This window comes from Dasypus novemcinctus, chromosome 17 (genome assembly GCF_030445035.2).
Source record: "Dasypus novemcinctus isolate mDasNov1 chromosome 17, mDasNov1.1.hap2, whole genome shotgun sequence".
NCBI lineage: Eukaryota > Metazoa > Chordata > Mammalia > Cingulata > Dasypodidae > Dasypus > Dasypus novemcinctus.
In genome coordinates, this window is record NC_080689.1 from 53,944,180 (window position 1) to 53,958,512 (window position 14,333).

Below are 14,333 nucleotides of genomic sequence, written 5' to 3' on the forward strand. Positions count from 1 at the left end.
GGCGTGAGTGGGGAATCAAGAGCTAGGCCATTTACTAAACCTCCCCCCCTCTGGCCCCTGATTTAAAAGGTTCCTGGCTATTCCTACCTCCCTGCCTATTCTTATTTCCTTGTGACACTCTAAACCTTCCAGTGAAAAGGCCTAGCAGGGTGTTACCCCTTGCAGGAGATAACTAATGGGATGCAGCCCCCAGAGCAGCCCCAATTCATGTTTTATCGGGGCAGGGCTTTTCTGGATGCCTTAACTCTGTACTAAGCAGCTGGAGGAACGACGCTGAAGGGTCCTGCACGAGGTTTCTGCCATAGACAGACACTGGGAATTTTACATTCAGGTGATTCTATTTTTATTTTCTATTTTTAATTTTTCATTTAATTTTATTTATTTCTCTCCCCTTTCCGCCCCAACCCCCTTGTTGTCTGCTCTCTGTGTCCATTTACTGTGTGTTCTTCTGTGACCACTTTTATCTCTTATCAGCGGCACTGGGAATCTGTGTTTCTTTTGTTGCGTCATCTTGCTGTGTCACAGCTCTCCACGTGTGCGGCACCATTCCTGGGCAGGCTGCACTTTCTTTCACATTGTGGGACTCTCCTTACGGGGTGCACTCCTTGCACGCATCAGCACTGTGCATGGGCCAGCTCCACACAGGTCAAGGAGGCCCGGGGTTTGAACCGCAGACCTCCCATGTGATAGGCAGATGCCCTATCCATTGGGCCAAGTCTGCTTCCCCAGGTGATTTCCCTAAGCCAGGGGTTCTTTTTTTTTTTTTAAGATTTATTTTATTTATTTCTCTCCCCTTCCCGCCCCCCCACCCCCCCACCCCCACCCCCGTTGTCTGCTCTCTGTGTGCATTCACTGTGTGTTCTTTTGCATTTGCTTGCATTATCTGGTGGCACTGGGAAACTGCGTCTCTTTTTTGTTGTGTCATCTTGCTGTGTCAGCTCTCCATGTGTGTGGCACCACTCCTGGGTGGGCTGTGCTTTTTTCATGCAGGGCGGCTCTCCTTGAGGGGCACACTCCTTTCATGTGGGGCACCCCTATGTGGGGGTGCCCCTGCATGGCATGGCACTCCTTGTGCATGGCAGTACTGTGCATGGGCCAGCTCACCACATGGGTCAGGAGGTCCTGGGGATTGAACCCTGGACCCTCTGTATGGTAAACAGATGCTCTATCAGTTGAGCCACATCTACTTCCCAAGCCAGGGGTTCTTCACCTTTTCTGTTCCACAGACTGCTTTGCAGACCCTTTACTAAGTCCACACTATACTGTATATTACTTAATAAATATATCACACCTGCACCAACAAGTCCCCACAAGAATAACATTTTTTTGAATTTCAATTCAAGCTCACAGACCTCTGCTTAATAACCCCTGCCCTAAGCTAAGCTAAGTAAGTGTAAAATTCTCTCTTCTGTTCTAATTTGTGCTCACTTTGTCAGTCTGCTCATGTCTAGGAACTTGTAAATCAGATTTGGAGTTCACCTGTGTAGCAGTTTGATATTGTTTGTGAATTCCAAAAATAGATATTGGATTATATTTGTAAACTGGTCTGTCTCAAGTTTCACTTTTACTTAATTAAATTATGATTAGGGCTTTGATTGGGCCACTTCAGTACGGCATTGAGTCTCCACCCCTTGGGGGACTCACAGATAAAAGACATGGCAAAAGGCAGTTGGAAGATTTTGAGTTGGAGCCCAGGAAGTGAACATACAGGAAAAGAACACAGAGGAATAGAGACAGCTCCTTAGACATGGCGGAAGTCCCGGGGAGAGAGACAGAGCCATTTGCCTGATAGTCTTTAGATGGACTTGTGGAGAAAGGACAGTAGCTGAGCCCAGAGAGAAACAGAACCCCAGGAAGAGAGGAACCCAAGAAGCCTGATCTCTTGGCAGATGCCGGCAGCCATCTTGCCCCAACATGTGTCAATAGATTTGCTGAGGAAAGTGACTTAAGCTTTATGGCCTGGTAACTATAAGCTTCTACCCCAAATAAATACTTTATAAAAGCCAACAGATTTCTGGTATTTTACATCAGTAACCCTTTGGCTGACTAATATAGCCTGTTACAAATTGGATAACAGTAAAAGGTACCCTAAAAATGATTCTTTAAATAATAATATCAATACTGCCTTGCAGTTAGATTTGATGTAAAAATCACATGGAATTAGTTCAACTGCTGGAAGAAGAGAAAAATTTAGCTACATTAATGTTACTAATAAAATAGTTTTAGTTGCTTAGTTAATAAACAAAAGTGCCCAATTTGTTTCTAAAGTGAAAACTTACTAGAAACTGTAACTAAGAGTTAAGATCATTACAGAGATGCCTTTATATTATAAAACAGCAGAAGGAATGCTCTAACTATGTAGATTTAGCTAGAATCTACTACTGTGATGGTAATCCTAGACTAATTTACCTTTGTTTATGGTTATTTCAGGTCTAGACACATTCTTGCTCATAATTGCTATAGTAATGGTAATTATAAACTAAACTTACCTTTGATTATGGTTATTTTGTGACTGGCTTACTAGCTTCACATTGTCCTTCAGCTACTGTGATGATAATTCTAAACTGAGTTTGCCTTTGCTTATGGTTATTTCATGGCAACTTTTGTCCCCCATGGCTCAGGAGAAAGTAAATTTAAGACACACCTGTCTCCTGTCCTTCTTCTAGGATGAATGATTCTGCTTTTTCTCGTGACTCCAGATGTGGGCTAGATTGCTGCCTGGTGGAATTCTCAACTCTTGGGGTTGGATGTCCACTCTTCTAATCCAGTGGCTTCTGGAGACCTGTTATCTCCAAGGACTGGGGAGTGGGGGCTCCCTCCTTGAGTGTTGATGTTATTAAAAGCAGCAAGTCATGGGAAAAAGCAGGTTTCCCTGAGACGTCAGTGAACTTGATGATTATAGACTGGAATTAGTCTTCTCATCCAAGGTCTGTCAAAGTAAAAAATGGGAAATAAGCAAAGCTCTGAAGTAAAGGAAAGTGTTGTAAATTGTATTTTAAAGCATTTGGGAACAATGTGGCTATAAGCCAATAATTAAAAGGAACAAAATTCTTGTGCAAAACTGCATGGTCACAGTGGAGATTAGAGTAATTAGAAGTAGCCTTCAAAGAGATCTTTTAAATGTTATTTTTACAGTTACTTATTTTGTAAGAGAATGAAAATTGTAAGTAACATTAGCAAGTTGTGTCTGGCTCTCTATTTGTCTATTTGCTCAGTGTATATGTTCATACATCAGGAAATTAACAACTGAAATTCTTAAAAAAGTTCTATTCAGATTGTTTAAAATTAAATATGCACTTATATATGTGAAATAATATTCCTGGAGCCCAAATCAGGCTAAGCAGGATGGAAAGGTGACCTAGGAGTCTGAATACAGAAACTATTGGGAAAGGAAAAAAGATTTTCATAAGCTCTTTGAACTACCCAGCCCTCAGGACCTTCTCTTTGCAAGAGCTTTGAGGGAGGGACTGGTGTGGCAGGTTAAAACTCTATCTTTTAGGCTGGGGAATTAAGAATCAGTTTGCCCTGTAATTCTCCAATTTAAACCTTTTAACAGCCTGAAAATAAAGGTGATTAAAAATCCTATTACCAAATCTCAGTAAGTAAAGGAAAAATCCTTGAAAGCTATGGCAAGATCTTTTCTAAATTATAATTAAAACAAATTAAACAACTATAATATATTCCAGAACCTAGCAATCAGTATGCTTTTAATATTATTCACAGTTTTAGAATTTTATTAAAGAAACAAGTTTTAAGCTTCCTTTGAAGGAAAAAAGAACATTCTTTGCATAAACTTAACTGTTTCAATTTTATTTAGCTTGGATGTTATCTCCCTAGTTTTACTGAATACCAATTAAATAAATTAGCATTATATATATTAAATCTTTAAGGCAATGAAAATTGTAAGTTCATGTTTAATGAAATTAAGATAAAGGTAAATCTCATTGGTTGCTAACTGTAATTTAATAAGCGTATTTAAAGGTAAAGTAATTAGTCTATGTGGTTATGATTAATTCTAAGAAGTTTTTAAACACATTGTCTAAACAGAAGCATTTAAATGACTAATTCCAGGAAGTCATCATTAATTAGAAACCTAAATTGATATTAATAACAAAAAGTAACTTCTTGACAGGGAAACCTGTCAGAGGTCACCTCAATATACATATTAAAGTGGTGATAAGCAAAGATAACCTTGATTCCATTGGAAATATTAGGTTTTCATAAAATAATGGAGAAAGTAGTTTTTCCTGTACTGCTAAAGTAAAAATACCTGTTAATTAATGTCATCACAGGAAGAGGACTTGGCCCAGTGGTTAGGGAGTCCATCTACCACATGGGAGGTCTACGGTTCAAACCCTGGGCCTCCCTGACCTGTGTGGAGCTGGCCCACGTGCAGTGCTGATGCGTGCAAGGGGGGCCGTGCCACACAGGGGTATCCCCCACATAGGGGAGCCCCCTGAGTAGGGGAGCCCCCCAAGTAGGGGAGACCCCTGCGTAAGGAGTGTGTCCCATAAGGAGAGCTGCCCAGCGCAAAAGAAAGTGCAGCCTGCCCAGGAATGGCGGGGCACACATGGAGAGGTGACGCAACAAGATGACGCAACAAAAAGAAACACAGATCCCGTGCTGCTGACAACAACAGAAAGGGGCAAAGAAGAACATGCAGCAATATAGACACAGAGAACAGACACAACTGGGGTGGGGGGGGAGAAAGAAATAAATCTTTTTAAAAAATGTCATCATGGTTAAGATGTAGAAGTAAAAAGCAAAGTGTTGAAAGGGTTAAGTTCATTTAATGTGTTATACATTGCATTGGAAGTGTTTAGAAAGTGTATAAAGATTAAAAAAGGCTTCAGTAGTGTCAAGCTCTCTTGTGCATTCAAACCATGCTCAAATACCCTGCATGGTGCCTCTCCATTTGAGTTATTGGCTCTGTCTGTCGCTGCAACCCCTAAAACAATAAAAGTATCTACTACATCTCTGAATACACTCCTGAAGTTGATGGGGAGTATGTTGTAGTTTCAGATTCCTGCAGCAGCCAGCAATGGCTCAATATGGCCAGATGCACAATGGATATTGCCTCCAGACTGGTTCTGTTTCATAGTGCTGAAAGGTGCTCTGCACCAGGCCAGTGAAATACTGGAGCCTACCCTCCTAGCTTCTCTCTAGGATCAACAGTGCTGCAGTATGCTGGCTTTGTGAAGAACATACCTAGTGGACCAATAATTACCAGACTAATGTGAATTACATTTAAACACAATTGGCATCATGGCCTACCCCCATGGAGAGATAACATGTATGGTATTGCAAACCTGGAGCTTAGATCTATTAACTGCAGCTCAAAGAGGAACTTGTGCCTTAACTAGTATTAAGCACTGTACCTATATGCCTGGTGATTATATGATATCTTTTCTATTCTAGATGCATATGCAGAGGGATTTGAACATATTAAAATCCTAGAAAACTTAATTCATTTTCTAAGTGGTTAGTTAATATGCCTATGAAACAAAAGAATGGTTCTCTTAAGTACTATCTTTATTTTGTTTGCTATATGCTTGTCTTGTTGTTTTACTGTCTCTGTGAGTTTATATTTATGGCAGTGCCCCTCCTCATCCCTCTCCTAGCTGTCCTAGGCATAGCAATCACTGTGGGAACCGACATTGGCAATTTATACCAAACCCATCAGATCTACCCCAATCTCTCCCTAGAATTAACCAACAGCATAAAAGAACTCAAGGAAGAATGTTGTTTACCATCACCCTTGAGAGGATACAGGCTCTGAAGTCACCTGGCCTTTCTCACTCTCATGGTATATCAGTATATCATGGCTGACACCCTTTTTGGGCCCACCTACCACCATCTTTTTTATCCTTTAAGTAGAACCATGTATCATTAAAATTCTAATTAAGTTTATTTCTTACAGAATGAACACCTTATTAGTCATGCAGGGATTTCATCCATTTCTAATCAGGGTGCCAGATCTGTCTTCCCTCGATCACAATAGAATAGCCAGATGGTTTTACACCTTGTCAGGTAAGGCCTCCTGCCCCTAACCAGCAGGAAGTAGCTACAAAAGAATGACCATGGCCCTTCAGTGCCCCCTTAAAAATAAGGGTGTAAACTCTCTGAGGGGGGAGTTGAGGCAGGTTACTATAGTAAAAGGGGGGAGGCAGCTGAGGCTGGCAGACAACATGGCCAACAAACTACATAGCCATGAGACCCCACCCAGATACTTCCTGATTCCTGATGGATCTTGTGATACCCCTGCCATGAGAATCTCATTTGAAACAAGAATCTCATTTGGAACATGAGGGAAAGCTCCAGATACCCTCAAAAGGCCTCGTCATTGGCCCCTGAGAACTGACAGGTGGGGCAACCAATCAGAACAGCAAACAGCTGGGGCCCTGCCCCCAATATTTTGAAGGAGGAGCAGGAAAGACTTTAGAAAGGCCAGATCTGGGGCACCATGCACCACTCACCCTGCAGCATGCCTGTGATTCATGCCTCAGACTGTGTACTTTTCTCATTTTCTTGTTTTTTTATAAACTCTTTACTCCCTTGCCTACCCTATCGCATGTCCTTACATTCTTTTATGCAACATAAGCCAAGGACATAGAAATGCAGAATCCAGAGCCACTGGTAACACAAGGGGGCAGCTTAAAGTATCTGAATGCTGCGAATTGAAGGAAAGTTTAAAATCTAATTATTCTTTTAATACAGGCCTCAAAATGGCCTCAATCAATACTTATTGAATGATTATGCAAACTTTACATTCACCTTGTTAGTAAACAAAAGGATTTTTCTAATAAGTCAATCATCAGAAGAGATTGCAAGAGGGAGTTTAACTTAATTAAGAGAATAGTTTTCAGACCTTTTGTTTTATCCATTTCCAAATAACAGGCTTACTTAAAAATTTCAGTGTGCCTGCCTTACTTATTTATGAAAGGAAGTCTAAGATATGACCTCCATTAGAGAAGATCTCATAATCATTTTGTGTAGGTGGTTAAAATAACAGTGACTGTCTTTTGAATGGCCCCTGTTCTTAGCTTTTACCAACTCAAAATGATATTTACTCCTTCCACCTACAAGACACCAAAAAGTTCCCTGGCAGAGATTTTAAGAATATAACCTAGTTTCCTCATCCCTCAAATACAGATGGTAATGCACCTGCATCATAGAGTAGTCACTGACAATGAACTGAGATTGTTATAGGATAGTATTTTGAAAATTTTACAAAGCTTTTTTCCCCCCATATTTCCTAGTGTTCCTCATTCTTCTCCCCGTTCAGTCTATAGTATTTTCTTATCACCTGCCAGCAATTTTTGCCCCAGGGGAGTAATGATAAGGCAGCAAAACAGTTTGGGAGTGGTTAAGAATGAGGGCTTTTGAACTAAAAAGGTTTAAGCCTTAAATAATTGAAGGCCTCAAACCTGTATCATAAGGAGAATTGGAGAAAAGAGAACTAGATTGTCCAACCTCTATATATGATGATTATTGAAGGAAGGGAGGAAGCAGAGGGGAAAAGGAACCACTGGGAGAGTCCCTGACAGAGGGGTCAGCAGCCGGCCTCCTGGCCCGAGGGAGGCGAGGTGCCCAGATGCTGGGAGAGCAGAGGAGAACTGTGCTGCACGACTCCAGAGCAGAGGAATTGTCATTACCACGTGCCCAGGCAGAAAGACCAGAGAGGGGAGGTGGGAGCAGCAGCCCCTCTCCAGCGGTCCCAAACAGCAGCTTGTCTTGGTGCACTGGGATGTGGATTGAAGCTGCAGAGAGAACCATGGCTTTGAGGGGTGCAGCAAAGGATGACCCGGCAGGCAGTGGCCTGCTGGACCATTGCCCTGACAATGGAAGTAAAGACAGATGCCACCATGGATTATGAGTCTCTGGGCCAGTGAGTATCAACCACTCCCCATCACCCAGGAGCTTAAACAAAACCTAGGGTAGGGCAGGACCAAAACCAGTTGGGCAGAACGGGCATTCAAAAGAGAAATTAAAGTCATTTACAGAAAAAGTGAATGATTAAAATTGCAATTATTGGGAAGTAGATTTGGCTCCACTGATAGAGTATCCACCTACCATATGGGAGGTCCAGGGTTCAAAAACCAGGGCCTCCTGACCCGTGTGGTGAGCTGGCCCATGTGCAGTGCTGATGTGTCTCCATGCTATGATAATGCACTTAAGTGCATTATCAATCAATAAATAAAGTCTTGGTACTATTAATGTTATTATTACCTTTGATCCCAGGACAAGACATGGAAGAAAGCTTTTACATTTGCTGAGACGGTCCTGTTACTTCCAGCAAGTGAGTAGCATAATCTTAGGAACCAAGAAGGGGTCACTTGATTCCCGCTAAGGAACACGCAGGTTAGCGCTGATGTTGTTGGAACATGCTGGATGCTCTAGGTTCTTGGTTACATCATACAAAAGAGTTTAAGAACATGCCAGTTTAATTAGGCTAGTAAAAATGAGTTTATTGAGAAGCAAGAGAAAAATACACACCCAAGACGTGGATGCCAGCGACCTCCAGGCAGAGAGGTGCCCTGGGGCCGGGTGCCTGCCTTTATGAAAGCTGCTCTTCCCTCCTTCCCTTTCCCACTGCTGCGGAGGGGCCCCAGCTCTCTGCTGTTCTGACTGGTTGCCTTTCCATCCTCACCAGTGAGCTCTCAGGCCACAACGGGGGGGGGGGGGGGGGGGGGCGGGGGAGTTATCCAAAGCTTCCTCTTGAGCCTGGGAGTTCCAAGTGGGACCTTGTGGCCGTGGGCTCCCATGGGGCCCTTCCAGCTTTGCTCTTAGTTGCAGCCTTCCCTCAGGGGTTTCCGGGTGGGGTCTCACAACCCTGTTCTCTGCTGGATCCCAGTTATGACAGGACGTCTTCCCTTGTTCCCTATACTTTCCTTGTTCTGCCTCACTATGAATAGTCGTGATGGAAAAACATGTCACCTACAACCCAAAGAAGACAATGGTGAGGAGTCTCCATGCCTGGGAGGGGAAGACCCCTCCTTCCCTTTTTTCAATCAGCTTAGCTATTATGGACATCTATAGAGAGCTGTGATGTGTTCACCCAAGTCAGCTTCCTTTTACTCCTAGGTACACAGATTATATCTGCCAGTCACCTTTGTAGGTAGGTGGGACTATGTGACCAGTCCTGACCAATGAAATGGGACAGAGTGAAATATGTACTTCTCGCACCCTGAAAACCTCTCGTGATCCTCTGGACTTCCCACTAACCCCTGTACAACTAGAAGCAAAGAACCCTGAGGCCCTAGCAGATGGGCACAGCTACAAGTTAGCTGGAATCTGGGTTCGCAGAAGTCTTTTGGAGGAGACTAGGACATTTGGGGGGTTGGACTGTTGCTAAAGTGAGAAATAAGCTTTTCTTTAGATTGAACCATTGAAATTTGGGTGTTGTTTGGCACAGCAGCCTATTCTGACCAATACACACTGTATAAAATTTAGAGTAAGTTTGTTGAGTTCCGTTCAAACATGATCATAGCTCCCCTCCTTCCCCACCCCTTTGACCACTGTCACCACACTTGCACCTTTTCAGAAGCTCCCCAGAAGCCAGGGAACGAGTGGGTGCAAATGTAGCTTACTTGCCTTGCAAATGTTCTTCTGGACTTAGACATTTAAAAGAGTATGCATGAGATATTTAATTTTAGGAACTTGGAAATCCTAGATTGAAAGATCTTTCGAAATGAAAGGTACATTTGTAATGACAGGATCCAACCGTTCATTTCACAAATGAGAGGAAACTAGAAGTCTTGGGAGACAAAGCACTGACTTAAGGCCATAAGGCTGGATAGCACCAGAACCCAAATTGGAGCCCATGTTTTCAGAGCTCACTTAAACATGCCTGTAGATATGTTTGGACATACAGTATAGCATCAAAATAAGAACTGAAGCTTTAGAATTGCACTGAGCTGAGTTAAAATTTCAGCTTCACTTCTTACCAGCTGGATAATCTTAGAAAAATCATCTAATCTCTCTAAGACTCAGTTGCCTCATCTGTAAAATGGAAATGATAACAATAGTACTTTCCTCTTAGGCCGAAAGAGGTTAATGCATATTAAGTGCTTTGCACAAGTCTATATTAACAGGGTCTTACCATATTAGTTTTTGCAATTATTTAAAATAACATCAAAGTTGTATAAAAATGAGGAAGCTTTAACAGAACACCTTTCTCTGTAAAAACAACTTTGCATTTCTCTACTCATGTGTTTTTTGGGGCACTGATAATTGGGGCACCTTATTTGCATATGACTCTCTCCCATTCTAAATGGTAAACTTGTGGTGGTCTTATCTCTGTATCCTTCAGGGCTTAGGCCTGTGAATTGTACAAAATAGGTGCTTCATTAAAGCTTCTTGGAAAGCAGAGCTTAGGATGGAGAAGAATGTGAAGAAGCATGTAAGTCTCCAATGTCCCAATCACCATCCTGCCTGCCTCCTTTCATCCAGCTCTGCTGAAAAGAAGATAGCCACTCCTGGCTGATTGGCCATTATTAAAGAAGACCTTGGGAAACGGATGTGACTCAACCAACTGGGCTCCTGTCGACCATATAAGAGGTCCAGGGTTCGATCCCCAGGGCCTCCTGGTGAGGCAAGCTGGCCCACACAGTGAGCTGGCCCATGCGGAGTGCCAGCCCACTTGAGAATGCAGCCCCCGCAGGAGCGCCGGCCAACGTGGAGAGCTGGTGCAGCAAGATGATGCAACAAGAGACACAGAGAGAAAATAAGAAGATGTAGCAGAACAGGGAGCTGAGGTGGCACAAGAGAGTAATCGCCTCTCTCCCACTCTGGAAGATCCCAGGATTGGTTCCTGGAGCCGCCCAATGAGAATACAAGTAGACACAGAAGAACACACAGTGAATGGACACAGAGAGCAGGCAACGGGGCGGGGGGCGGGACAGGACAGGCAGACGTTGGGGGGTAGGGGGTGAAATAAATAAAAAATGAATAAATAAATAAAGAAGACCTTGACCTTGATGTGCTCTGGAGAAGGTAAGTGGCACAGAAACGCCAGTTCTGCAGCCAGCAGCAGACCTCATTTACCAGGTCCTTGCTGCCCATCAGCTTCTGTACAGAGGACTTCCCCCAAATTGCTTTCTGAAAACCAGAAGGCTGGAAAGTCTTGATAATTCTCTCTCTTTGCTGTAAGGCTTACAATTCCTGTTTGCACACACCCTGCTTCCAGAAACTGGCCTTGTCTTCAGAATCCTGACCATTTTACTCCACATCGGCATCCCCAGAGGATGGAGAGGTGGGGGGTGAAAAACTTAAACTGGCTGTAGCTCTGGAGTATGGAGAGGTTGACACTATGAAGGCGCCATCTCAGTAACTATTTGTTGACTGGCATTTGAAGGTCATCCTGGTGCAATCAGAATGTCCCCAAACTTTTCAGCCTGGAGGGCCTAACAGAGGCCCTTTAGTAGTAAAAGATTCCTTAGCCTTATGCCCCCACTTGCATAACCAAGAACCCCAGCCTCGTCCAGCCCTGATTTTAGGAAGACCTTGAGGTGCACCGAGGTCCCCAATGCCTGAGTCCTGGGCACCAAGTCAAGCAGCGACACTGCCACTTCTTTCAGAGCTGGGTGAGGAAGCGGAGATGCCAGCTGTGCCACCTTCGTCTCCCAGGTCCTTACCACCCCACAAGCCACACCGTGTACCCCTGGGCAGGGGGTGAAAATGGACCTCTCTTTAACCCTCATGCCACCTGTGCTGCTCGGCAGGTGGTTCAGACCTCAGGCGGGACACTTCTTCCCACTCCCCCACCCCCCCTACACCCCCCATCCCTGCAGGCCTGCAAATGTAGTGGGGTGCCTGCATAAGCAAAACAGATAGATTTTAGCTAGGGAAGCAGCAATTTAAAAGTTGCCAGCTGCATTCTGGACTGGGTGGAGGCCAGAAGTCATTTCGGAGCAGATTTTCTTTGCTCTGAGAACAATATCTGGAGTGACCCCTCTAAGTCATATAAATGAAAGACAAAGAGGCATTCACTGCCTTGGGGAAAAAGGCAGGGCAAGATCTTTAGTAGAAGACAAAGGCCTATCAACCACCCTTGATGGGTAGAGTTTCAAGGAAAAGAGGGGGCCCATTTGCAAAGAGGCCAGAAAATTCCTGGAAGCTGAGGTCCCAGATTAGGAAGGATGAAGGGAAGGCCAACAGGAGTCCAGCTTGAGGGAGGCAGCACGGGGCAGTGGCCTGGACTCCATCAGGAACCCTGGAACCCTGGTGGGCTCCAGGGGTCGCCCGATTCTGCCACCTCGAGGCTTCCCCGCTGCCCTGCTAGGTGGTCTGGCTTTGAGAACCGGGATAGGGCTTGAACCTCCAGACCGGAGGGACTCAAGACTGGCTGCATTTTAGAATCAGCAGGGAGCATCTAAACAAACAAAAACGGTGCTACAAAAGGCAGCTTTCAGAGGGGCGGAAAGTGTTCCACCTCTTTTTTTTATTTTTCCACATCTTGATCTGGGTGGTGGTTGCATGGGTAGATAGGCATGCAAAAGTCCATCAAGCTGTGTACTTAAGATTTGTGCACTTTACTGTATCTAAATTCTACCTCAGTAAAAACATACCAATGACCAAGCTTACCCCCCAGAGATTCTAGATTCAAATCTGCATGTGGAGTGGCACCAGTATGTTTTAAAGCTCCCTGGCTAGAATGACTATGTGACCAGAGTTGAGAAACTCAAGCAGGGGCCTCTCAGAATATCCTGGTATGGGCTGTTAGTGACTGGTTATCCCTGGCCTTTGGAAGTCTGTGGACCAGGCGAACCCCAGCGGGAACAGGGAAATTTGTGTGGTGGGAGAGAGGAGCACTGTCATTTGTGAACCCTCACCTGTCCCCCTATATCCTTCTAAGACCCCCCTCCATATAAATCAACTTTGTAAATCTGCCCTGCACGCCCCCACCACAGTGACCGTCAAGGCACCCGAACCCCAGTGGCTGGCCCTCCGAGGTGAGATGCTCCAGAAAGTTCTACAGCTCCAGGCTCCAGCATCACTGCCTGGTGAGCAGAGGAGCCCAGAGGCCAGCCTGGCCTGGGGGGCACAAGGATTGCCGGCAAGGAAGGGGGTACATGGCAAGGCAGGTGGTGGGCTGACACAGCATTGCCAAAGACACCAGGGAAGAATGAGCAAGAAGGTTCTGCCTGGGGAGCCCTGAGTAAATGCAGTGTAAAAGCTTTGCGACTATGGCCTGGGGAGTCGTTGGAATGAGTATTTATGGCCATATTTTTCACTGAGCTTGGCAAGAAGGCTTCAGAAATGAAAGATTTTTTTGGCACCAGAAGCCTTGCGCCAACCAGCATATCTTTAAATTAAGTAGTGAAGCAGATGGACTCAGTTACTGGACATTAATTCATGCCTCGGCATGAAAATTCAAGCTTCTTAGAACAGTTCTAGTAATTAGACATTTTAAGATCTCTAATGAATGCCAATGAAGAAAGAAAAGAATTAAGTGGTGCAGACCCAAGTAGCTGTTTAATGGCAGAAAGAGCGTGGCAAGCCGGTGTGCGGGGTGGCCCAGGGACATCACGCAGCTCCCCTTTCCCTTTCCTAAGCACTGGGGCCTCCCTAAACCACCTCTAGTTTTCCCAGGCCCCCGAGTCTCCTAAGTAGCCAGGATAATATTTGAGGTGCCACCAACACTGCTCTCAATCTACCCGTCTGCCTCCAACCCCAACTACCAAAGCCAGGCCCTCTCGTCCCATTCCTCCTACCTCTCTTCATTCTCCCTTGGGCCCTTCCAGTGCCCCTCAGTTCCCTGGCTTAGTTTCATCAGTATTTCTTCCCTCATTCTTATTCCCTTTTTTCTTTCTTCTTTGTCTTCTTTCCTTTTCCTTTTCCATTTGGGCTCCAAATTCCTGTTATTTCTGTGCCATCACTGTGATTTTTGCCTATCCTAATATTTACTTAAGTTTTAAAAATATTGACTGATTTTTCTTTTGATTCCCTTTTAAAAACCTCACTACAGTTATTTTAGAAGGAAACTTTACATCAATAGAAAGCCATTATCACTTCTCTTAAAAGTAGGGAATTATAAAACAGTAAAATATAAGCGGTGAAAGCAGAGCAATCTAGGAAATTCTAGCTACAGCTGCCTGCGGGCTGCAGGCCCGAGCCTGAGGCCATCGCACCCTTGGTCAGGAAAGGAGATGGTCAGTGTTGAGAGAGGTGCTGAAGACAGGCTGGCCACAAACGAGGCTTTCCACACACGTCACTAGAAGTGACAAGGGGGTGGGCTTACCACTGTGTTATCTGATGCTGTGTCCTTTGTCTGGAAAGAATGGTGGGAAAACCACTCGTTGGTTCTCTCTAGCCTTTCTTCTTTCTCTCCC